This window comes from Wyeomyia smithii, chromosome 1, assembly GCF_029784165.1.
Source record: "Wyeomyia smithii strain HCP4-BCI-WySm-NY-G18 chromosome 1, ASM2978416v1, whole genome shotgun sequence".
Lineage (NCBI taxonomy): Eukaryota > Metazoa > Arthropoda > Insecta > Diptera > Culicidae > Wyeomyia > Wyeomyia smithii.
In genome coordinates, this window is record NC_073694.1 from 181391723 (window position 1) to 181417015 (window position 25293).

At 38.9% G+C, this 25293-nt stretch overlaps 1 protein-coding gene across 1 annotated transcript in view; it reads left to right on the forward strand.

Annotated features, from left to right (window-relative positions):
- Nucleotides 1–1189: 1189 nt before the first annotated feature.
- Nucleotides 1190–25293, forward strand: part of LOC129719068 (elongation of very long chain fatty acids protein AAEL008004) — a 98124-nt gene continuing 74020 nt past the window's right edge. Inside the window, exons 1-2 of the mRNA XM_055670433.1 lie at nucleotides 1190–1361; nucleotides 1630–1769. The gene's annotated coding sequence lies outside the window, so the exon portion shown is untranslated. The remainder of the gene's footprint in view (nucleotides 1362–1629; nucleotides 1770–25293) is intronic.

The window sequence follows — 25293 nt, forward strand, 5'->3', positions numbered from 1 at the left end:
GAGCAGAATGAGAAGAGTATCTACGTTGGTCTACTACTCACTTAGATTTTATGCCGAGAACTCAACAGCTGATAAATTCAGCGAAACGTTCTACAAGTTTTTGGCAGAATTTCCAAGAACCTTAACAAATGAAATGTCAACACTTGCTGGTTTACGGAAAATCGATATGTTTGCTGAATTTTCGTCGATGTATATTGCTGACATTCGTTAAAAACCGAGACAAATTAAGTGTGTAGTAATTCCCTATTTAGATTTTCTCAAAAACGTTTATAACGTTAAACACTACTAATCATATGCTCGTCATATAATCAGTTGCAGTTGTATTAATTTGCTGCAGGGTTTTATTATAACAATACCGATACGAGGTAAAGTATCAGAATATTCAGTTATCAAAATTTTTGTCTAGTTTCGCCCATCTCTAAAATTTAGCCATTCTTCGCCTTTTCTTTAACACTGGGCCTCGATATAACTGTCATCAGTGGATAAAAGTGGGCAATGAAACGGACAGTTAAATACCGGCAACAGCGCACACCAATGCAAATGCCGTCGGTCTCGTTATCACACGGCTTCCACAACTACTAGTGTTGTTGCTGGCTAGACAATTTACGATACGATACGATACGAATGTGAGGCGGTGCGCATATGTTTCGTATTTACCGTTCACACCAGGTCCGTGCGGCAGCAGTTTAGGTTGAGCTCTCGCGTTTGTCGGTTGTGTTGGAACAAGCACTCTTCGGGTACGGTATTTCATCCACGGTTTTTCGGTGTTGGCCAATACTTTGCCATTGGCCGTTCGTTGTTACAGTTCAGTTAAATCCATTTTCGGCAAAGGGAAGAAAACTTAACACGGGTGCGCGCATAATTAGTTTTCCGGGCAGACCCTGGCGGCGTGCAGTGCAATTGCTAGTAGTTTCCTTGTTGTGCCACCACTAAGTACCGTTGTTGCACCCAATTCCGTCCGTCAAAACAGGATCCAGAGTCCTTTGTCCGTGTCGATAAGGTTCCGTACTTTCGTCGGGACTCTCTCGGTAGACGCACTTACACACAACCACACACGGTGGCCGCGTCAGTCCGACAGTAGTGAACCGGTGATTCATGAGACGTGGTATTTGGCGCTTTCCCTTTGGTAGTGGTGTGCTTTTATTTTTTGATTTTTCTGCAAAGAAAACCGCCAATCACGATGTGTGCGTGAATTGATTTTGGTGGTGTGTTGCACTTTCCCGTTTGCTGCCGCAGATTTTTCTTTTCGGTTTCATATTTCGCTGTTGATTTGAACGCGTGGTGCTCATCGTCATCGTCGTCGTCGCCGCCGTCGACGGTAACCTCCCCGGGGATTCGGATCGGACCGCAGCCGACACTTGGTACTTCTGTTCGATTTTTGTGTCGCGACACCGTGAACAATATTTTTGTGGCTGCAAGAAGAAAAAAAAAAATAGTTTCATACAGTTTAGCAGCGCATTTCGGTGTCAGCTTGTATTTTTTTTGTTTGTTGGTTTTTCTCTCTTCACCACCTCGCACCGTGTTTGGCTGGTTTCTTTTCCTGGTTTCGAAAAACAGACGCAGGAAAAAAAGTAGTGTGGTGGTGAATTGAGATATATTTTTTTTTGTTTTTAACTATCTCGGCTCTAGTGTTTGACGTTTAAAAAACCTTCGTCGGCTGATCGGTCGTGGTCGTCACGCTTTGGATAAAACACACGAATCATTCGCATACTTTTGGAGCAACAATAGCAACAGCAGCAGCAGCACTAGCACCAGATTGCTCTTGACTGGTATGTATTTATTTCGAAGATGAATCGATGCTGGCGATGATGATAACTATTGCAACATTAGTTGTTTGTGTTGTAATGCTGTTTGGAGAAGAACTTGAATAATGCACGGTGTACGCGGTTGAGGCAATTTTCTATTAATAATTGACGCTTGAGTCGGACTGTTGAATGGGCAAAGGGATAACAAGTGGGATTTGTGCTATGCGCAGAAGTAACCATTCAGCGGGTGGAAGGGGTGGAGATGTATGTTTTTTTATGTGTATTGCCGGTCCATCTATTCTAAACCTTGAGGGCTTGGTAGTGTGCGTTGGTTAGAATTTTTGACGTTTGATTTGATCCGGGATGCCAAGATTAAATATAGAGCACTTGAAATTTCTATACGTTGAACAACAATCTTAAATATTTGTTCAGCAGTTCGAGAGTGGTCATCATAATTTCAATTCGAACGTAATGAGTACTATTGAAAATGAAGTATCACAAAAAATGATCAGATCACCACTCAACTTCTTTCTGAAGAGGTCCTGGAAACAAACTTGAATGAAATACGATCAATTACGAAGAAAATTAAAAACATAAAGGCACTAGGAGATGATAAGGTTTTTTATATCCTCTTTAAATTTCTTGGCGAAAAATTTATAACAGATGCCTTGAATTAGCATATCTTCCCTCAAAATGGAAAAATGCCAAACTCACTCCAATCAAAAACCTGAGAAAAATCTAGTTGAATCTAGTTATCGGCCAGATAGTTTACTTTCTTCTACAAGCAAACTTTTTTAAACAATAATTCTCTATAGAATGGTATTAATGAGAATTAAAATTTTTGCAAATGAGCAGTTTGGCTTTCGCCATGGGCATTCGACTATACTCATTAGTTACTTCGAATCGAACTAATTTGTCTGAAGGCTATTCCACTGGAGCTGCTCTTCCAGACATAGAAAATGCATTCGACAGTGTATGACAAAGATTTAATAGCTAAAATGTCCAATTTCCGTTTTCCTCTTTACGTCACAAAAATAATACAAATGTACTTAAATGGTAAATTTTACTCACTAAGAATCTTATTAATCGGTTATGTTCCTTCAACATGGCGAAAAGTTAATGATTTGTTTTCATTCCGAAGGCTAACAAAAAGGAAAAGACTTCACCTCAAAGTCTTGCGTACGTATGAAAATCCACGTTTCACGTATAACATGTACAACGTTGTGATTGAAGTCGATAAAAAGACTTATGACTGTTTATTATCCGCGAAAAAAGTAAATGTTGGGTGGGATCGGTGCCCTATAGTTCCAGCGATAAATGTCCTTAGATGCTTCAAATGTGGTGCATTCGGCCACAAGAGTACAGATTGCAAAAACCATGAAACGTGCTCTTTGTGTAGTGAGCATCATAGAACTTCGGAATGCACGTCCACTGTATTGAAATGCGTTGATTGTTCTAAATACAATAAAGATCGTAAAATGAATCGACGTTAACCATGCAACATCTAGTTCAGAGTGCCTAGTTTAAAAAAAATTTATGACCAGAAAAAAGGCAGCCTGCATTTCAATAAATAGCAATCAGGCTCCAGGAATGTGTGTAGCTTAGATATTATATATTTGAATATTGCTGGTCTCTCTACAAACTACGTAGCTTTACGTCAGATTGTAGAGTTGAATCGTCCAGTTTTAGTTTTTTTTTTCAGAAACACACATAGTAGATATCGATGCATTTGATTAATATTCTATTCCGGGATACAATAATGCTGCCTGTTAGTCCCATTCTAGACATACTGGAGGGGTTGCTATTTATGTCAAAGAATCAGTACAATTCAAGATTTGTTTCAATGAAGCAATTGAAGGAAATTGGTTTTTGGGCATAACAGTAGAACGAGGCATGAAGGTTAGTAACTATGGTGTAGTTCATCACTCCCCTAGTTCTGGTAATCAGCGATTTTTGCAAATACTAGAAAACTAGTTTGAGTTATTTGTGGATAGCCGCAAATTTAACGTGATTGCTGGTGACTTTAACATAAACTGGCGTGGAAGCTTTAATTCGAGCCATTTGAAGAGATTAATAGAGTTTTGCAACTTAAAACAAGTTGTTACTGAATAAACGCGTATTTCTAGACACAGTAAAACTTGATCATGTTTATACAAACTTTGATTCTGTTCGCGCTGCAGTAAATTCTGAATTGAAAATAGCCGATCATGAGACTCTTGTTATTATTGTAAATCAGAGTATAAACTGTGATGATAATTTAGTTAAAGTGTTGGAAAAATTACCCGAAACAAAAGGTTTCGGGTCTTGTCGCGAGAAACGTGGATTTTACAGTATCGGGGTGCCTTGATTAAACCGATGTTCTCAATAACGTCTTAAAAACGTGTACTATTCAGTTAGTGGAACAAAAGTTTGTTGTTGTGAAGAACTCCAATAAGTGGTACACTTTGGATCTTTAACGTCTTAGGAGAGATGGATGGTATAAAAAGTTTTGTAGAACAAATAGTAATGATCATTGGCGTAACTATGCGGTGGCGCGTAATATATATTCTCAAACTCTGATCAAAACACGGAGCGAATATATACAGAGGAAAATTGAACATCATAAAAACAACAGCAAAAAGTTATGGAAAATATTGAAGTCATTGTTGAAACCTGGCGATTGCAAATCGCGGTCCATAACCTTTGATGGCACAGAAGAACGATCGGAACAAGCAATCGCTTCTAAGTTCAATACCTATTTTATCGATAGTGCTTCAGATATCAATCGATCTATTGAATTGGTGGATGAACCTGATGAAATAGAACAGCCCATCAATGTTAACTGTACTTTGACCGGTTTTCACCCTATTTCATGAGTAGAACGGAAAAACATTTGTTTTTTAATGCAAAAAAATGGCTGGAATCGATAACGTTAATGCAAAAGTAATTCAAGATTGCTTTCATGTCATCGCACACGGCCTCCTTGGCTTAATAAATAAATCGTTACAAACTGGGTATGTGCCACAGGTTTGGAAGGAATCTTTGGTGGTTCCTATTCAAAAGGTTGCTGGTACGAGTAATGCCGAAGAGTTTCGTCCCATCAACATGTTGCACACATTAGAAATAAATTTAGAACTTGTTATCAAAGGCCAACTTTTAAATTATCTTAATATGAACAGTTTGTTATTATCAGAACAATCAGGCTATCGAGAAGGTCATTCTTGTGAAACTGCGTTGAATTTGTTGTTAGCAAAATGTAAAGAAAATATTGAGCGTAAAGAAACTATTGTTGCAGTGTTCTTGGAATTAAAACGCGCTTTCGAAACAATTTCTAGGCCCTTATTGTTACGAACAATAAAGCGCTTTGGTATCAAGGTGCTGCATACAAGTGGTCTGAGAGCTACTTGTGTGACAGAACTCAACGGACTATTTCCAATGAATTTTCATCTTTTCCCGAGGGAACCATTCTTGGAGTACCTCAAGGAAGTGTATTAGGGCCTATTTTAATCATAATGTACATTAATGACATGAAACAAGTTTTACGATTCTGTGATATTAACCTTTTTGCTGATGATACTGTACTGTTCATTGCAGCTAAAAAAATCTCGATTTTGCTATTATTCACTTGAATGAGGACTTGTGTTCGCTGAGTAGATGGTTGAAATTCAAACAACTAAAACTGAATATAAGTAAAACTAAATTTATGGTTATTTCGCGCAACCGTGTTACTGAAAATGTCTCTGTGGAAATTGACAGCGAGACACTTGAACGCGTACGGGAGATGAAATATCTTGGCGTGACTATTTTATGACAAACTTAAGTTCAATATTCATATTGACAATGTCATCAAGAAAATTGCCAAAAAATATGGAATTCTCTGTCGTTTGAATAAAGAGTTGAGTACTTTTGCGAAATTCATCTCTATAAATCAATCATCTCTCCCCACTTGAACTTTTGCTCTTCCATTTTATTTTTGGCAAATGAAACTCAAATATCGAGATTACAGCGTTTGCAGAATAAAGTTATGCGGTTAATTTTGAGATGGTGTAGATTCACTTCCTCGGCCTTGATGTTGGATGCCTTGCAATGGTTATCTGTGAAGCAACGAATTGTGTTCATGACGATGGTGTTCATTTTTAAAATAGTTACCGGATTGCTGCCTCGATATTTGTGTGATCGAATTGTGAGACGAAGTGATATTCATAGATACAATACTAGAAACGTGACAGAAATTCGAACAGCAAATTTTCGTTTTGGCGCTTCGCAGAATTCATTATTTTTTGAAGGAATTAAAGTTTTCAATCCGATGCCTACACAGGTCAAACGTGCAGCAACGCTACTTGAGTTTAAGAGACAATCTATTTCACACGTCAAATCTGTTTTTTAAGCAGCTAAATAGAAATGCTTTTCAATGCACACACTAAATTGACGAAGTTTTCATAACGGATGATTATATGTGAACTTTTGCTGTAATAGCTTTTAAGTATTTATTTAAGCATTGTAAAAACTGTTGAGTTCGTCGCGATGATAATGATAGATTTTGTATTTAATGTAGTAGTAAAAAAATGAGAAGTCTACAAAGGTTTGAGAATCGCGTTACACAGATATAATTGACAACCTTTCTGAAATTGACATGTGTCATTTTGAAAAATAAAGGTTTTTTATATACATATATACAGATGTATTATGCTGATGTATGTTATGAAAATTGAGTTTTTGTGACACAATAAACTTTTAAGTAGTTCTGGACATACGTCGGATTACTCGGGAAAATTATGACACTTTTGATTGTCTTTGGATGTTGAAATTCCTAGCTGTTCTAGGACTTTTTCGGGTTTTTCAAACATTTTTATTCAATAATCGTATCATGCGATGATATATAATTGAAGAAAATTACATCGATAAGTGCATCGACGATAAGTAGATAGTATAGAGCACCAGAATAGAGTCTGCGGAGGGGGACCAATTTTTTTCAATTCGTCTTTTCCATATTTTTATGTTATTATTTCGAAGACTTTCATAAAAGAGTGTATTCAGAAAATGATTGACGTGTGTTTGAAAAGGACCGTACTTGAAAATGACATCAAAACCAAAGTTGTTTCCATTCGATGCTATGCTAAGCCTACTTCTATTGCATTGTTTTGGAAAATGCGCTAAGGCTACAAAAAACAAGAATGTTTTTTTTTTTTTGAAGGAGATTTCAGAGGACACCTCAGAACTCAGTACCTATTTTTAAAAATTTCAAAATCAATGCGCTGCTAACTCACGAAGACTGGATGGATAGGTGGTACAACTTTGAACGACTATTCCAAGTGACTGAGCCAAGTCGCACTGAATGGGAATCAGGAGGGCCTAGCATTCAACCAGACTAATAGTCTTCTACACGGATGGCTCCAGGCTAAATAGTAGAGTTGGAGCTGAGGTAAAAGGTCCCGGAATCAATCTATCAATACCGTATCAAGCTGCTCTAAGAGCACTGAAATCCGTTTTCTCTTCTTCAAAATTGGTTCGGAATTTTGAAATTCAATTGCTACACGCAAAAGTTGGAGTGTGCGTAACCAGATCATTTATGAGCGTAATTAGCGCATTTACTGATTAAAATTGGAACCAGTTCAACGCATGTGCGTTGGGAATAACGCATTTGATGCTCTAGCGTATTTTTCAGCCGATGTTCAGAAGGTTGGCATCGTTAAAACAGTGCAACCAGCAATCAATACTGATAAGTTGGGTACTGACTCCATTGAAATTATTGCCTGATCGATTCACTTTCATGAATCAGGTCATTTGAAAACATCATTCAATCATTAACAATAAACAAAAACATGAGATTAGTCCAAAACATTTTGCATTTAATTATTACTCTGGTTTCATTCACATGCATTCGGTTCTGCGTTACTGGCACCAGCGTCAATAACTTCCGCGGCAACAAGGCTCGCTATTGGCTGTTTCGGTTGCTGACGATTTTTAGGGATGCACGAGCCGTTGATACGCACCGGCTCGCGAAAGTAAAGAACGGTTTTTTGAGCGCCTCGAATCTGATCGTTCGCCCGAAGTCGCAGTTTACCGAGAAATTACGATTTTTGTGTATATGATACATATTCTGATTTTGATCTCTGTCAATGTATTCCTTGTACAACTTTTGCGTTATGCGTATCACGCATTGGTTGTGCGAAGTCAGAGCAAATTCTGTGCGAATTGAAAGGACACATTGGATGATTAAAGCTTGAACTTTTGCGTGTAAGGCAAGCGGCTAGAAATAGTAAAGTGAATCTATTCTAAGTACCTATACATTGTGGCATTAAAGGGCATGAAAGAGATAATCTGTTGGAGAGAAATAGATCAATGCAACCATTCCCAGGCCAACATTATTTTGTGAAATGTTACAGTTTTGTGATCAATCCACTTAACAGTAAAAAGCGAATTTTACTTTTTTTTATTTTTGCATATAAAAATTCATCGTCTTCGGCAAAGTTTAGCAAATTTCATAAGAAACAACTTTGCCGAAGACACTATACTTCTATCTGCGTTATTAAATGGACTTATGTGGAATTTTCTATAGATTGCCACTAAAAATCAGTTTTTTAAATATAACTTTTAGTAGTGATTTTTTACAAATTTCAAATGTTCTTTTACATTGTTTGATATAATTAAATAAACAATTTCTTCTAAGGAAATGTTTTTTACTCTTAAATATTTTTTAGTTATTGACGACACTAATGCACTAATTTACACCTATTACTTTTTACTCAAAAAAAATTGATTTTGAAGCCATAGTGTCTTCAGCAAAGTTGTTTTGTTAATTATTCTGCATTCTATGAAAGTTAGAATTTTGTGATTAATCTACCGAAAAGAGAGAAACGAATCTTATTTTTCTTCAATTTTTGCATATAAAAATCCATTTTGCTGAGTAAAGTTTTAGCACATTTTATAGGAAAAAACTTTGTCGAAGACACCATATTTCTATCTGCCGATTTAAATTACCTATTGTGAAGTTTTCTTTGGAATGCCCCTTAAAATAATTTTTTTCATATAACTTTTTATAGTGATTTTCTGAAATTTTCCAATGTTCTACAATGTTTTTCAGTATAATGAAACACATGAGTTCACCGAAGGAAGTTTATTTTTATAAATTATAAACACAGGAGACAGCGAGAGACAAATGCTTATATCTGAATTGTATGATGTTTTAGTTATTCTTTGATATAGTTTAGTATGCAGATATTTGCAGATTTCGAAGATATTTGTTAGTAAATTAATGCATTGTTTTGATAAAAATCGTAAATAACCAGAGAAATATATAAGATAAAAATAAATTTTCTTCGCAGACATTGTTTGTTTTGTAATAGCAAACAACATTGTAGAACATTGAAAAATTATAAAAAATCACTACTGAAGGTTATATTGAAAAAAAAAACTGATTTTTAGTGATAATCTGTAGAAACTGCACAGAGGTTCATTTAAATAGGCAGATAGGAATATGGTGTCTTCGACAAAGTTGTTTCTTATAAAATGTGCTACAACTTTGCAGAAGACGATGAATTTTTATATACAAAAATGAAAAAAGTAAAAGTCGCTTTTCACTGTTAAGTGGATTAATCACAAAACTGTAACTTCTACAACATGGAGAATAATTATTGGAATAACTTTACTGAACTACTTTACTAATTTCGATCACGTTTTTGCAGCTTTGGAAACAGTGTGCTGTGGCTCAAGATAAAAATCTGGTAACAATTAAGTTCAGGAAAAATCGGTGAGACAGTAAATGAAAAAATGTTATTTGAACGACGCTGAATAAAAGTTTTGGAAAGAAAAAATCTTTCCAAACGCTACGTAAAAATCGACTCAGTTTGGGAAATCTTCGTAAATCAACAGGGGGATTCCAAAATCTGCATAAAAAACACGTGAACTTAAAAATCTGCACCATCAATCAAAACATGAAAAACGATGAAAAGAAACGTGCTAAAACTTGTTAGGAAAAAGCAAATAAACATTCATCCAAAACCAAAAACCTGCTCATTGAAACAAACAAAACAGTTTAGATATGTTTACCGCGGGCAATCGAATGAGCTTTTCTTGAAAACCAAACTCGTCATTTAAAATTCAGATCGCCAGGACGCACAATCGGCGCTCAGCTAACGTTATTTTCGGTTGGCTAAGTTTTATTTTTCACTGCCTCAAAATAACCCTTCTGACTAACCACTGAACCAAGGCAAATTCAATTAGCCCAAAATTCGTACATGAATCTTTCATTAGCGCTTTCGAACGAAAATCGTATCGTTCGGAGGAGAAAACAAAGATAAATTTTCACCATATATACTAGCATCACTGTCGCGCGAAGACAATTCTAACCCATTTCACCAACACCCGCGCATTTCCGGGGCTGGTCGTCGGAGTGGTCTGGTCCGGAGAGACCGGGAAACATATCGGATGATGATAGATGCCACACCACGTTCGCCGTTCGCGAGCAGGTCTCGCGCAACCCGATGAGACAAGGACGGTTCGGCGTGGAGAAACACGTGCTTCGTCGCCAATACTATACGGTTTTCACAGTGTGTCTGGGGTCTAATATTGCGCGGCTACGGCTGTGTGTGCGAGGTGAAATTATGTCACTGTATGTAGTAAGAGCGCACCGTTCGGTTGGCTTGCTGTTGCTGCTGGTGCACTGACTCATGACTTGTTCCTTGTGCATTACTTGTATTATTTTCAGAGCTTGTCAGAGTGTATAGTAGGCCTGTGTGGGGCGGCGGCGGCGGTCACTGGGCTCGGAAAAACCAGCAAATCGCAGTAAACAGAAGTGAATAACAGAAGAAAAAATTTTTTTCGAGCCTTTTGGCTCTTGGTTTAGTGATTGTGATATTGTTTTTTATAAACCGCCAGCAGTGAACTCGATTTAAGCAAGTAAGTTAGGAATCCCCATCGTGAAAAGTAGGATAGGTGTGACCGCACCTTGAAACTGAGAACCTTGGAAGGGTTTTGTGTACCCTAATGAGAACAAGAATTTTCCCAATATTTGGTTGATAGTGAACTGTCGAAACGCTCAAGTCAGATTTTTGACATTTGGTAATTTTTAATGTTGATTTCGAGATTGTAATTCTCATGAAGTTTGTGTAGTGGTGTTCTCACTCTCGTTATTGGCAGTGGGTGGCAATCGGAGTTAAGGGCGATGATTACTCGCCGTCACTTTCTTTGTGTTGAACGGCTCGAAAATACTAAACCAATAATTTTTACTATTACTAGAATAGACTAGACTTACTATTACTAGAATAGGCTGGAATAGACATTTTATCAATATCACCTCGATGATACGCAATCGGTATCTGTTTTCACGTCCGAAGTATCTCTTCGAAAGGTAATTGAAATAGCTGATAAGCGCTAGGGTCGATGTCTCTGTATGGAACCACAAATAATTCTACTAGTAACAATACTGAATTAGGACGACAATATGGGTTGAATCCGAAGCTAATCTTAATAACGTTAATTTTTACGATAAGAGCTAAGGCTAGCTGGCTGATATGAAATAACGTGATACTCAAGTGAATCATGGATGATTCAACTTGATTCTACATGCCGGGACCAACCGCATCAGCTGATTACAACCGGATCAAAGTTTAAGCCCGGAAAACACTACACCAATCTGCTTACAAAAACAGTAACACTCCATTGAATCACACTTCAAGACTTCTTCAGCTCAGCTCAAGTGCATATACATTGAAGATCGATCGATTCGTTTTTGCTGCCTATCGAAATCCCCTACCAGCAGCAGCTATGCGGTTTCAAAAGAGCATCGTTCGGCTGACCTTCTCCTAGACCCGTTTGGTCGTCGTCCGTGCTTCGTCGCTTCATCTTCCGCCGTGTTGGTAGCAGATGAGGGTATGTCAGTGAAGCGTTTTTTGAAGCTCAATTCAGATCCCGCACAGATCTGTTTCGATATGAATGGTCACTTGAGGCTAAATTAGATCCCGGAAGGGAATCCCCACGGGCGCCTCGGCTTACGATCGCAGCAAAGCTATCGGAAAGCCTTCGAAAAGTGCGATACAAATTCAAAGATGTGAACTATAGCTTGTACAAGTGCTTATGGTTGCGGTAAATGACCGCATGCTTACTGTGTACGTTAGAGGTTTGTATGTTTCCATAAACTACTAGCTATTGTTTTAATGTCAAATTCATGTCTTGGAAGAATATTGATGATACAATGCTTTTGCGATTTTTTCTCGTTCGGAAAAAAAAATTCCCTCAATCTCTTATTGCAGAGCCTTTTCTCTTCGTATTCTGCAGGAATATCTTCTGTATCACAGTCTGATATTCCAATCCATTTGATGGGAAGGAAGGTCATCAATGTCAATGAAACGATCACCATCAATGACCCCAAGTTCCATCCAAGCTCCATCCTCTGATACTTCCATCACCCGCAGTTTCCCAAGATTCGTATAACCAAAATATTATAACATCCTTTATGTTCACTTTGGTCATAGCTATGGCAAAGATATTTCGTGAACTAATAAAAAAACAAACAAAATAAGTTCACGATCAATTAACCTTGGGTCAAGGTGTGTAGTTTCAATTTTCCTTTAAAATATTGATATTCTGTATAACACCTTGATTAATAGACTGGGAAATAGACGTCACGTTAACAGAGAAGAAAATAGCCTCAATCAACCCATCGTCTGATACTAACTTGTCGCTACAATGATGGGCACTACTAGAAGTATCCAGCAATAGCAAAGCCTTCGGAGGTATACCCATTCTCACCGAAAATTATCTGGCTGCAGGTATGAAACAATCGTAAAACCATTCACTAACAAATAAACGATCCATTCAATCGAGTCTTTATAATAAATAGATGAAAGTTGAACATTCTTGAAACATCTTGTTTAATGTGATTAACAATTTCCGACAACTAATATAAACACGGGTCAGTTGCTTGACAAGGTTGATGTCCCGGTTAGAAAAACTGAGTTCAATGTCTTAACGCGAAAACAACCTACGCAGCAGTTCTATGTTGTTAATGTTTGCTGTCCCAGTAGCAAATACCTATCAGTCAAAAAAAAATCAAAAAGTTTATATTTATCGTATTTTAACCTAGCACTACGTATTTGTCTTCTATACTGGGGTTTATTCTTGAAATGAATGGTTTAGTGATTAACCCACCTTGAAGTGATACGAAGAATTTTTTTCCTACTGTGAGATAGGCAGCCAGTGTTTTTGAGAAAGTTGTAGCAAATGCTTTTGCTAGCAACTTTGTCAAAAATGTCAAATTGCTATCTCTCATATATGAAAAGATATACAAATAGTTTTATATGGGAAGTTTACTCAAGTCAGAATTTTCAATATAACTTCTTTCCAAAATGTTCTACGAGTTTTATATCCTGTACAAAGTCATTAACCATAAAATAACACCTATTTGTGCTGGAAATTTTACCTCGCTATAGTTCAAATATTTGAAGTTTTTTGTTGAAAAGTTTCGTAGCTGCAAGGTAACAGAGTCCGCTTCGACAAACGGGTGGTCATAGGGTCAAATCTTAGTAGAATAAGGCCACTCGATATCAAAGGGACTTAAGCATGGGTTTATTTTCTACCACAATATATCTAACTAATGGTACCAGTGGTCGCAAGCTCCTACAAGGAAAATGGGTTTATTCTCAGGCTCCTCTACACGACAACTGCACTCCAGACTTAAGAACCCGTATCTAAATCTTCGGAGATTTTATTCACCCATAGCATGTTATCCGCTACAGTTACATGGTTGAGCAGATGATAAGGTTGATAAAGAAGATAAGAGAATAGTAACTCTTGGTTAATACAAGCACGTGGCAGGTAACTTCTCAATAAGTGACACTGCACAAAGGACAAAAAAAAAAAACAAAAAACAAAATACGACAAAAAAAAACGTCCGGATAATGCCACAAAAGATCAAAATTATTGGTCGCAGTGGCATTTATACGGAACGGGGCGTCGGTTTCGTGCTACTTGGAAACCAAATAAAGCGTGTTATTAGGTGGAGGCCTATTAATGACCGTCTATGCGTATTGAGGATCAAGGGCAGATTCTTCAATTAAAGCCTTATCAACGTGTACGCGCCGACAAACGATATAAAGATCGTCGTCGGAGCACGATATAAAGATCGTCATCGGAGATACGAACGCACAAGTCGGACGAGAGGAGTTCTTTCGTCCCGTTATTGGTAGAGAAAGCCTTCACTCTACCACCAACAACAACGGCTTGAGGTTAGTGAACTTCGCCGCGGCCAGGGGAATGGCCATCTGTAGTACCCGTTTTGCACGTCTGAGCATTCGGAAGCACACCTGGAAACACCCCAATGGAGAGGCCTGCTCCCAGATCGACCACATGCTGATCAACGGCCGGCAATTTTCAGATGTCATAGATGTGCGGTCCTTTCGAGGGCCAAACATCGACTCGGATCACTATCTCGTGGTAGGCAAGATTCGCGCCCGGTTGTCCAATGTATTTAAATCGAGATCGGCGAGGAAGATACATCTGTACATCCAGAGGTTATCAGCGGAAGGAGTTGCTGCAGAGTATACTCGGACAGTTGATGGATCGGTGAACCAGCTTGAGTGGACATGAACGAACAGTGGAAGCACATCCATGATGCGGTCAGCGAAACAGCGCGATAAGTGATAGGCATGACAACGGGAACCACGTATAGTGGGTGGTTCGATGCCGAGTGCCTAGAGGTAGCTACGCCAACACGTTAGAAGCAGCTAATCGTGTAACGCGTCAGATGCGGGAGAAATACCGGGAGGCAAGAGCTGCCGAGAAGAGGCTTCATCGCCGTAGGAAACGTGAACACTACGATCGCGTCCTCGCGGAGGCGGAGAATTGCTTCACTAGGCACGATACGAGGAGCTTCTATAAAACGATCAATGTAATCAGGAACCGGACCGGGCCGGTACCTGCCATGTGCATTGACAGGGAGGGGAACCTGATAACCGATAAATCGCAGGTGACCAGGCGTTGGAAGCAACATTTTGAAGTGGTGTTGAACGGTGAGGAAGGTAGGAGAGTCGTCGAGGAGAACAGGATAGAAATTGGGGAGGACGGACAAGCTGTGGACCCACCAACATTGGACAAGGTGGAGAATGCTTGCAAAGAGCTAAAGAACCACAAAGCCGCTGGGAAGGACAGCTTACCGGCCGAACTTTTCAAAGTTGGGAGCGAGCGGCTGTGTAGTGCAATCCACCAGATTATCCTAAGGGCATTGTCTGAGGAACAACTACCTACGGACTGGTTGGAAGGACTCATATGCCCTCTCTACAAGAAGGGACATAGGCTCGGCTCTAGTAATTATAGAGGCATAACCCTCCTCAATTCCGCTTACAAAATTCTCTCCCCTATCCTGTTCCAGCGACTGAGGCCGTTGCAGGAAGCCTTTGTTGGAGAATACCAATGCGGTTTTCGAGTGGGGCGATCTACAACGGACCAGATGTTTACCTTGAGACAGATTCTCGACGAGATTCGAGAACACAACCGTTAGACGCATCATCTGTTCATAGACTTTAAGGCAGCGTACGACACAGTGAAACGCAACGAGCTTTGGCGAATTATGCTAGAACATGGTTTTCCAACAAAACTAATTAAACTGTTACGTGCGACGCTTGACGGTTTCACATCATGCGTCAGGACAGCGGGCGAATTCTCGGACGCGTTTGTGACGTTGGATGGTCTGAAGGTGACGGGCTCTCGAAGTTGCTGTTCAACATAGCTTTGGAAGGTGCAATACGAAGGGTAGGTGAGCAGAGGAGCGGCACCATCATCACTAAGTCTCATATGCTTCTGAGCTTTGCGGACGACATTGGACTCACCATAAACACTGCTAAAACAAAGTATATGATGGCTGGCAGAGAGCGTGGTAGTTTTACGGGTGTTGGTGCTGCGGTGGAGATGGATGGGGATACTTTCGAAGTGGTCGACGAATATGTTTATTTTGATACTCTCGTGACATGTGACAACGAGGTGAGCGGCGGCGAATAGGGCTTATTACGGATTGCGTAGCTAGCTTAGGTCCCGTAGCCTACAGATTCGTACGAAATTCGCACTCTATAGGACTCTGATCCTCCCGGTGGCGCTCTACGTACATGAATCGTGGACGTGGAAGGAGGCCGATCGACGAGCGCTTGGGATCTTCGAGCGTAGAATCCTGCGATCAATAGTCGGATGCAAACTAGAGAACGGGGTGTTGCGCAGGATACGAAGTATACAAACGCGCTGATATTGTCAAGCTGATGAAACACGGCAGGTTACAGTGGGCTGGCCATGTAGCCCGGATTGCGGATGAGCGGCCGGCAAAGATAATATTTAGCAGAGAAGCGGATAGAGGCCGACGACTTCAAGGCAGACCGCGCACGCGCTGGATGTGTACTGTCGACGAGGATGCCAGAGCAGCGGGTGTAAGGGGAGACTGGAGAGTAGCAGCCCAAGATATACTGAGTTGTTGTTAGAATGCACTTTGTTTTATTTTGGACATTTTTGGATTTTGTTTTGGTTTTAAAATTGACGATTTAGTGATAAATCCACCTAGAACTGATATGAAGAATTTAATTTTTGGAACAGTGAGATAGACAGCCAGTGTTCTCGAAAAAGTTATAGCAGATGCTTTTGCTAGCAACTTTGACAAGGATGTTAAATGTCTAATTCTTGTATTAAATAAGACATGCAAATAGTTTTGTATGGAAGGTTAACTCGAATCATAATTTTCAATATAACTTTTTGCAAAACTTTTGTAAAAAGTTATTACCCATAAAGAAATACATATGGGTCATTCCATACGAAGTGACCACGAAAAAGCACAAACTTGGACACGACCATCACAGATTTTGCTCAAAGTTGGGAGAATTATTCATCTACTGTCACTTTGGAAAAATCCCAAATTTGGTGTCGATTGGAATACCCCCGGTCTGTGGGACCAATGTCAGGCATTTTTTGATCAAAATCTCTTTTTTCTTTTTCTTACAATTCATAGACGTAAGATGTCCGAAAAATACTGATAGATGATTTTTGAAGAAAATAAACCAAGGAATCAAGAAAAAATATAAGTTTTGACCGGAAGTGTTGCCAGATAAATTATTTTTGTATGCGAAAACTAAATTTACATTTTTCGGCAAATGCAGCCATTTTTATTTTAAATTTGATAATTTCATCGTGTTCCTTGGAAAATTTCACATAAGAAACAACTATCATCCCGAGGTAATATGTGCCAATCTTGTGATATAACATCTTTACGAAAAAAGTTATAAACTTCGTAATTTTTTTTTTTACAATTTATAGACGTAAGACACCCGGAAAAAAGTGATAGGTGAATTTTGAAGAAAATAATCCAAGGAATCCAGAAAAAATATTATTTTTGACCGGAAGTGTTGCCAGATAGATTATTTTTGTATTTTAAAACTAAATTCGCATTTTTCGGTAAATGCAGCTAATTTTATTTCAAATTTAATGGTTTCATCATATTTCTTGGAAAATTTTACGTAAGAAACACTTATCACCCCGTGGAATTATAAGCCAATCTCGAGATATAGCATTTTTACAAAAAATAGTTCTGATTTTCGTAATTAATTTTTCGTGATCGTTTGAAATTCTCGGTTACTTTGTGATAAGGTCGTATCCCTAAACGTAAACAAAACGAGTGCGAGTTATATCCCTTGTACTTCACAAGCCCAAATCATCTCTCACTCGTTTTGTTTACGTTTAGGCATACGACCTTATCACAAAGTAGTCGAGATTTCCAAAAGATTCATAAAACCTTAAATTAAAATTACGATTACGACCTTATCACAAACTACTCCAGAATTCTTCTGAAATTTTTATATGCAGCTGTTGTAATGCAAATATAAATAACACTGGTCAACACATTTTTTGCCTAGAGCTCGAACTGAAAAAAAAACAGAAAAATATAGCCCCTGGCTACGCAAAAAATGCAAGTTTTTGTTTAAAAGTTAAAAATGAGTGATCATCACGATGTTAACACATCGATACATAACAAATACCAAATTAAAGTTTATTGAAAAACGTGAACGTCACTAAAAGCGAGTCACTCTAGCTTTCTAGAGTTAATTGGTATAGTATCTTCGGCAAAGTTGTGGATAATTATTATGTCCTTCCAAGAAAATATTGACAGTAAAAAAAATTTATTATCCTAGAAAGTTATAACCTTTTTAGTTTTTATTTCCCCAAGCTCTAACAAGCATCAATATTCAGCTAACAGTAGTTTTTGTAATAGTTAGTTTCTCGAGATATTTAATTTATAATTATATTTCCATCTTTATTTTTGATGAATACAATCAAACAAAAATATAAAAAAAAATGTTTTTTTTTTTGAAGATTGTAACTTTTTTCTAACCTTTTTAGTTTAAAAAGACAGTTGGTAAATGACTGGACACGTATAAAATGAGACCCTAATGTGGGTACTCACCTCTTCCAGCAAATCCTATCCGGGATACAAGAAAGCTTAGGATCTGGTAACCAGTTCAAATCAATGGACAGCGTAATTCTAATTCCACAACAAAAAAAAAACCCTGGTGGAAACTTTGGTCATATGCTGACTGAAAATGGTACTGTATCGACTGTATCCTCATGTTAGGAGCGGCGTAGAACAGCGTCTGATCCGCAGCGGGCGGCATGAAATGCTGTATCCCGCCAGCTATATCTAAGATGTCTACCCCATTAGCAGGATGTGGCTATCGCTACCATGATAAGGTAGCATACCGGACCCACTCCTAACCACGAATAACGAAATTAGAAATATGGAATGGAACAATCGGCAAAGACCTAGGTTACGAATACGAAAACAGAAAACGGTAAATGATTGGAAATTGGGTACTTGGAACGTCCGATCCCTCAACTCGCTCGCTCGAGAACTACAGCGGCAGGAAGAGATGAGATGCAAACGGGCAGGTTGGGAGGGGGGAATTCTTCCGTCCAGCCGTTGGAAGGCATATCCTCCAGCCGCCAACCAATGGGAACGGCCTGAGGCTGATAAACTTTGCCGCGGCCAAAGAAATAGCCATATGTAGCTTCTATTTTGCACGTCTAAATATTCAGGAACACACCTGGAGGTATCCAAATGGAGTAGCCTGCTCTCAAATCGATGACGTGACGGAAGAATACGCCAGTGAGCTGGATCAACGGATCACAGAACAACAGGAGGAACGAGTAGAATACATAAATGGGCAGTAGAGAGGTATTCACGATACCATTGAAACGAAAACGAGAGATGTGATAGGTACGACACGTGGAAGACAGCGTAACAGCTGGTTTGATGCCAAGTGCCAGAGAGTGACGGACAAGGAGAACCGTGCCAGGAGCCGCATGCTCATTGTGGCTTCACGTCAGAACAGAGAAAGATACTGGGAGACACAAGCTGCTAACAATAGAGTTCACCGTCGGAAGAAGCGCGAGCATGTGGAGCTTGCCAGCTCAGAGAACAGCTTTGCCAGAAACGATGTGCGGAGCTTCTATAAAAAATCAACAGAGTAAGAAGCCGAACTTTTCCTGAGGTGGTCATGTGCAATGACAAGAACGACAACCTGCTTACGGATAAACCGATGGTTGCAGCAGGGTGGAAGGAGCATTTTCAGGTGTTTTAAACAGCGAAGCAAAGGAACAGGATGATCAGGAGTAGAACAGGAACAAACTGTGGAGCCACCAAGACAGTAGGGGCTTAAAAAGCGATTAGGAACACAGGAACAGAATGAGAATTTTCAGCGACGAACAAGCTGTGGAGCCACCAAGACAGGAGGGGCTTAAAAAGCGATTAGTGAGCTGGAAATGGCGAGGTCGCTGGGAAGGACGGTATCCCGGTCAAACTTTTAAAAGCGGAAAGCGAGTGTACTATGCGATCCCCCAGATCATACTAAAGATCTGGATGGATGAACAAATGCAGAAACACAGGTTGGAAGGCCGCACATGCCCAATCTATAAAAAGGGCCATCGACTGAATTATTGCGACTATTGAGGCATTACGTTGCTCAACTCCCGTATCCTGTTCTTCAGATTGAGATCGTTAACGGAATCCTTCGTCGGCGAATGCCAGGCTGGTTATCTACAGGGGCGTTTCTCGATGGATCAATTTTTCACCCTGCGACAGATCCTTGATAAGTTCCGGGAGCATAACTTGCAGATCCACCATCTGTTTGTATGGAGGCTGATCGACGAGTACTCGATGTTTCGAGCGTAAAGTTCTGCAATCGATGGAGTGTGACGCAGACGCATGAATCACGAGTTGTACAAGGTATGCAAACATGCTGATATAGTGAAGGTAATACATCGGGGCAGGGTTCTGTGGGCTGGACATGTTGCTAAGAATGTCTTGAGAGAGAGACACCATAACTATCTCCAACAGAAGTCGTCGACTCCGTGGTAGGCCTCGCACTCGGTGGATGTGCGCGGTGGAAGAAGATACATGATCTGCTGCAGTACGAGGTGACTGAAGAGTGGCGGCCGTACAGTAAAGTAAGAATAGGCACAGTTTCATAAAACTTTCTAAATCGAAACTATTTTTGATGCCAAATTACAAAGAAATGCTACATAAAAGTGTAAAGATCTGGTATTATCAGGAAAAAAAATATTGGAGAAATACTTGGGACTGGGACCGGGAGACTCTCCCAGCTCAAACATTTTTTTAGTCTTAGAAAGTCGTTTTTTTTTTAAAAACAATGTCTTGGTTTTCACATTCCATGATCTATTTACTACCTAGCTTTTTAACTATTCCTGTGAATTTAAAGAAAAGGTAGAATTTGAAATTTACTGATATCCTTACGTCAGTGTAATAAAAATCGATATCGAGTTGCACCTGCACGAGACTTACATTAACACGCCATTGCCTTTTCTGTTTACACTCTGAAGCACGAGCCAGGTTTTGGCAAGCCGTTCTCCCGGTGCCCTCAGGACAACTCATGTTTTCTTCCATGAGGCTAGATAAACTTGATGTCTCGAAGGTAAAGCTTTTCGAAAATTCAGAATCATCTGTCTCCATCAATATATTGTAACAGCAGATGTACACTACCCGTCATAAGTTTGGAATCGCTTTACTGAGTATTGCAACACCCAGTTTGAATATTGCAACACCCCGAAAAGTTTAGCATCACTTGATATGGGCAGATCAATGTAACTCTATCTCTTGATTCTGAAAACCTAGCGAGTTGTGGTCTTCAGCATAGTTGCTCAGGAGGTCAAGAACTTTTCATTGGAGGAGAGTTTAGTTCGGAATTCAGCCACAACGCAGCGCTAGTGTGCATGAAGTTTTGGGTGTTTTGAACGCTATTTAGCTCAATAATCCCACCATTTAGAGAGGTGCGATTCTCAGCAAAGTTACTCAAGAAGTCAAGGGCTTGTAATTGGCGAACAGTATTGTGTGGAATTCAGCCGCAACGCAGCGCTGGTGTGCATGTAGTTTTGAGCGTTTCGAACTTAGTTTAGCTCAAAAATCACTACATTCACACTTATTGCTTAAACATGACGAAGTGAAACCAATTTGAATGTTAACAATTTGATCACCACACACAATACGTAAGCTTGTATGTGATTCAGTACTAAATTGTCTACCATGTAGAAGCCTTTAGCATCCTGAACAAGTTTGCTGAACACCGTAACTTTCTAGTACAGCGGTTTAGTGGTCGATTTCACTAATACAAGTTTTATTTTTGGGCGCAAATAATCAACACGCTGGTGATAACAAAAAATTTCCTCATGCCCCGAACTTTTATTCAAGTTGTAGACCAATTTTTAGTTTTATTTCATTTATGTTTCCACTAAAACACAGTTTGTTGAAACAGGTAACACGAATGAACTAGGATTCATAAGTGAAATATTTTTCGAAATTGAATATCAGCTAATTTTGTGGTTGAAAACAAATCGATTTTATAAGGATACACGACTAAGCTTGTATTGGTGAGATCTGGCTTAGAAAGCTCTATTTGCTTGTTGACGATAAATCGTAACACACACCTTCACAAGTGATGCTGAAAATGCCCGTGTATTGGTGTTTTCCTGCTCCTGCTTGAAACCTGTTTAAAATTAAAGTTTAAAAAGCCTTATATTTTTTAATTACTACAGCTTTTCTTTCATGGTGCCGATAGGGGGGAAAAGCTTGTGTAAATTATCAAAAGGGGGTGCATGAACTGAAAAAGGTTGAAAACCACTGTTCTAGTAGGTCGGAATCGTGAGATTAGTTAAGTTCAAAATACGACGAATTGCGTGCCCACTAGCACCACATAGCGGTGAAATTTCACACCGAATTGGTCACCATACAGTAGCCTTTGACCTTCTGAACAAGTTTGCTGAAAACCGCAACTTTCTAGGTTGTCAAAAACAAGAGATATCCGCTTATTCCAGGTGATGCTATACTTTTCGGCAGGTGTTGCAATATTCAAGCAATACTCAATACTCAGTAAAGCGATTCCAAACTTATGACGGGTAGTGTAACTGTTAGAATGTGATAAAAACTGTTGTCTTGAACGAAAAAATGCTAGCACTAGTAACGGTATGGCAGAAAACTAGTCATTCGTCTATCAGTGTAGTGGAACACCTTGAAGCAATGTAAAGTGTTCCGATTTGAGTTTTTTTTTCGTAATAGTCGTTGAAACACATGTCCAGTTTTTGAAAATTGTTTAAAAAAGAACCAGACCGGTTTGTTTGATCGGTGTGAAATATTCGTCAAAGGTGTAGATAATATTTTTTTGTCTTTTCGAAAAAAAATACTTCATTGAAAAAAAATTTTATTTTTCAAGAATTAAAAAAAAATTAATTACCTTAAAAGACTTACTTTTTAGAACTTTTTCTAATAACAGTAATGGTTGTCAAATTATGGAGAAATGAAACAAAAAATTTAAAATTTTCAAAAAATAATCCCAGGTAATTATCTGATTTTTGTTTTTAAAATTGAAAAAAAAAACAAATATGAGATCCTCAGTAAAAAAAAGTTATTTTCAAAAGTCGAAAAGTTATTTAAATAGACAACTTAGCTGTCTAAAACTCCTCAACAAATCAAAATGAGTAAACTAATGCAAAAAAAGGTTTCTTTAACCAGAAAATAAAAAAATAGGTCATTCCGAGATTATGAGATCTACCGACGAACGCGTCTAGTTCTCTACTAGGATGAATTTCGTAGGTAATTTTCACTGCATCAGCATCCATTAATTTTCTTAAACGAATTAACAATAAACATTCACCTCTTCGTTAAGTGACCTCTCAAGAGTGTTGTTTTTTTTGGGTTACATTGAACCAAGCTTCGAACAAACGATACGTTGTTTTGCCGATTAAGCATACGCGACGGACGCGGCAAACAACGTAATCAACAACTCAATCAGATTACTGTCATAAAACAAGTAAAGAATTCCGACTTCAGAATTGCCCCTTCCCCTTCACGCGTTGCCTCTGCATGGGTATGAGTACTTGAGAGGTGATGATGTAAGATCGCTTTTACGCGTAATCACCGATTCCTGTCGCAACCAGTTCGGTTTGAAGTGAGGCACTCACTCAGTTTAAGGCGCTCCAGCTCAGTCGGCAATCTCTTGTCTGGTAGGCAGAGGTTGGGTAATCCTAGAACGCCCGTCACTTTCTAACCAGAAGCATATCCGACTTGCAAGCGGTCGTCGTGTGCATTGCTAAAGCGGCGAACCGGATCAAAATCATGCTCTGGCGTGATCGCGATTCGGTTGGAAGGTATGGAAAGATCGATTAACCCAGTTATCTTGGTTGGCCAGTAGATTCTTACGCAAAGCGCACCTATCGATCGAGCAAAGTCCAGCGCACAGACATGGTCTGTCATGTGATCCGTAACAAACAAACAGCCGACTCAGACCGTTCGATTACTATGCAAATCGACGCACCAAGACTCCCCCCGGCCTTTCCTTCTCCTCACCAAGACGACAACCCGCTACCGGACGCAATGCACAGTCTTTCTCCCAAATATAATGCACACATATCCGAGTGCCGTGTTCGTGTCGCGACTTTCGACTAATTTCAATTGCGATTAATATGCTTTCCTTTCACCTTTTGCTCGCTGGTCGTTGTCCCAACAATTAGCGCAAACGTCGATCGCTTAGGTTGCAAACCCGAACAGTGTCGGGCGCAGTAGAAACAATTTGTCGAGTCAGCACTTATTGGGTTAATTAAATTTATGACAGCGGTGTGTGCCGAAAAAAAAAAACAGAAGCTATACCTTGGTGAAAACAAACGGCCGGTTAAACCAGTCCCCACTTCTGCATTCTTCTTCGTTGGCTGCACGCATGGTTCGTTTAGTCACAAAAATCGACAGGTAGTGACAGGGCTTATTTTGCGGAATGCTTGCTGTTGGACAGGATAAGTTATCTTAAACTGGATGATAGACTTTATTGGTGGTTGTAAAATGTCTGAGGTTGAATGTTGAAAATACCGTGAAACAGAATTTTGTCACATTAGCGTTCTCCGACCCATAAATTAAACAAGACGGCGTCAATGTTTCTGTTTGGCATGTCGATTTTTCTTTTATTTTCCTTACAATTTAGCAGACACCGGTTGAATCCAAAGTTGCCGAGTGAACTCGGATGTTTTTTTGCCGTGCTCGAGATCTAGTTTTAAGTGTGTAGGTTAGACCCTCCATTAATGTTTTGCATTCAAAACACTACTCTTCGATAGCGTATCGATCACGATTGTGCGTTTTTGTGGTATTCATTCTTCCAAAAATGATATTTTTTTGTTGTTGTATCAGAAACAAATGTTGTTTTCTTTATTTTTAAAATCCATCAATAATAAGGTAATTCAGATAAACGGGGTGGATTGAATAGACATAGGGTGGTTTACCGGTAAAACAAAAATCGGTAAAACCGGTAAAACCGATATTTTTTTCAATACCGAAATACCGGTATTAGAGAGGCGAAAAAACCGGTATTTTCGGTATTTTTCTTTAAATTGAAAAAAAAAACTTGTCACAATATTCATGAATCATTGTTAGGCTAATGAATGCTACTCACTTAGGCAGGCTTTACAAATCACATGACGATGTATATGTATAATTAATACATTTATACAAAAGCAACATTAAATAGTAATTTACCCTTAACTATTTATCAATTTTTGTTATCTTTTTGTTTGTTCTGCTCGGATTCAGACGATGTGTTTGTTTGTATCGATAATATGTCAAAAAACTTTATATCAATAAAGCAAAACATTTTTTTTAAGTAGAACAGCTAATCTTTTTACACTCTTATACTCACAGTGGCAACGCGTGGGTTTTGAACCTGCCAGTTTAACTACAAATTATGAAAATCATCGTTTGAGGCAGTAATCACAATCATGTCAGCGAAAATTCATTATTCATTTGTGCAACTTGAAAGTAAAACTTAAAAAAATAATAAATAAATATAAATTCCGATTAGGAATTAATTTTTTTTTTGATATAAAGTGTTTACAGGATGAAATAATCAACCAATAAAGAATTTCATCCTAAAAATTACTGCTCCTTGAAAAAGTGAAATTTGAATAGTTCAATCCCTTCGTCACCCGTACCGCAGCGGTCTTTTATTAGCAACTAACTGAATGTACCCGGCCTCAGTCGTGTAAAAGTTTCTGCTTT